Source organism: Belonocnema kinseyi, chromosome 7, assembly GCF_010883055.1.
Source record: "Belonocnema kinseyi isolate 2016_QV_RU_SX_M_011 chromosome 7, B_treatae_v1, whole genome shotgun sequence".
Classification (NCBI taxonomy): Eukaryota; Metazoa; Arthropoda; class Insecta; order Hymenoptera; family Cynipidae; genus Belonocnema; species Belonocnema kinseyi.
In genome coordinates, this window is record NC_046663.1 from 84,116,734 (window position 1) to 84,118,783 (window position 2,050).

Consider the following 2,050-nt stretch of genomic DNA (forward strand, 5'->3'; position numbering starts at 1 on the left):
GGTAATACTTTGTAATTTAATTATCTTGATTAAGTTATGTCCATCAAATTTCGATAAAATATGTGCTTTAAGGTAAAAATTATGCTACTAATTAAAAAGAATGTCGAAGTGGGCAAAGCGATAAATAGGTTCTTTATAAATAGACTCGATTACAATTAGGATCCTTTAGAACACCAATTAATCTATCATTTAGAGCTTATTCATCGTTTTGGGTTCCTTTTCAGCAAGTGGAGTTCATTTTTGTTGCAGGTTCTTTGGAGCTAAAAATGGGTTCTAAAGGAAACCCCAGTTTTTTCTGCGTTGGCTATGTAATGTAATTCACATTAGATAAATTATTATTACGTTTGTGGAATATTAACGGCATATAAAACATGGCCCAGAAAATACAAAAAAAAATTAATTTCGATAAAATGTCAGTTAACAGATTTAGACCACGGACACTTAAATTAGAAAAATTCTTCGTTTGGAGATTTTGTTTACGTATTGTTATTGCTTCGTTCATATCGAATATTACCTTGTGCAAATAGATAACTGTTGTTTATAGTTTTATCTGCAGTTTCTTATTGTATGTACACGTGTATTTTTAATGCTAAAGGAAATGTTTAATTTTTGTTTCAGGTGAGTCAAGGTTACATTTTTCTTCCTGGTCCAAACCGTAAGACTCATTTATTGATATAAATAGCAAGGTGTACTTTTGGCATTTTCGAAATTTAGAGATCGAAGCAAAAAACAAACAAATATGCTTACAGAATATTGAAATTATTTTGGTAAAAATTCCTGTTAGTAATTTCATTTAGTTTTCAATACTACTTTTGTTTCACGTGAAAATCAAGATTTAAGCAAATGCAATTTCCTCATTTGAAAAAAAAAGAAAAATTAAAATACTTAGTTGTTCAAAACTGTTAGCTTTATGTTAATTTGCATTACAAATAGCACGATGAATTAAGATGATTTTCTGAAAAATGTCGAATTTTTGAACGAATTTATCCTTGAATTGTAGTGCATTGCTAAATCACAACTGAATTTATTATTTATTTCATCTTACCAGAATTTTCTGAGCAAAAACGTGGTCAAGTCAAACATTAAAAAGTTTTAATTATTCAGTATTTAAATGCATTGACTTTTAAATTTTAAAAGAAAATATTTGATATTAAAATTGGTAATTTAACTAAAGATACCTGAATTTTTCTGCTTTTACCTTCGCTGTTGAAAAAGCAGCACTTCTTATTGAATCCTTATAATCAAGGTCTAGTTTTATTCCGTGAAAGATTCTTTCCAAGTATGTTTGGTTTTTATTTGTATTATTATATTAAAGAATTATAAAGGTGTATCTTATTATTTCTATTTGTTTCTATTATTCGGTAAAATAGTTTAGGTAAACATTACTTGGATCTTTGTGACTATAGTTTTGTTGTAGAAAAACTGAAATTTGTACTCCATGGTAATGATCAAAGAATCATGTTACTCCTGTAATGATTCTATTTTTATAATTCTCTTTGTGAGGTTTTTATTGAAATTAAAATAATCTAAACTAATAATAAATATTTTAATCTGAATAAACGCCAGCCAAAGGGAGTTCTAAAAATACAATTATTTCATTAGTAAAATTAGTCCTTGATCATTACAAATAAATAAGAATTTCAGTTTTTTCTAAAACGAAAGTAGAACCACAGAAATCCAAGTAATTTTAATCTAAACTATTTTTAGCTAAAATAAATTTCAGTATCTCTTTGAAAATAAGTCACAATACTAAATTTTAATATAACATTTCGGCATGCAGTGAAATTTTAAATATGATAATCGATATAATAATATCCTTCTGCGTTTCTTGTCCTGATAAATTTTAAGGGCGAGTCCGAGAAATCTCCTAACTTCATACTATAATATGTTAAATATAATTTTTTCAGCAGTTAAAATATTTAGTTACTTTTCGCGATACCGATACTAGAGATAGATATTTATTTATTTTTCAGCCCAACGGCCTTGAAAAATTGGACTTGGTTTACATTTCTTTTTCTTACCCATCCACTCTTGCATTCAAAGATTTTTT

At 27.1% G+C, this 2,050-nt stretch overlaps 1 protein-coding gene across 1 annotated transcript in view; it reads right to left on the reverse strand.

Annotated features, from left to right (window-relative positions):
* Nucleotides 1–2,050, reverse strand: part of LOC117176535 — an 806,951-nt gene that overhangs the window by 397,160 nt on the left and 407,741 nt on the right. The window lies entirely within an intron of this gene.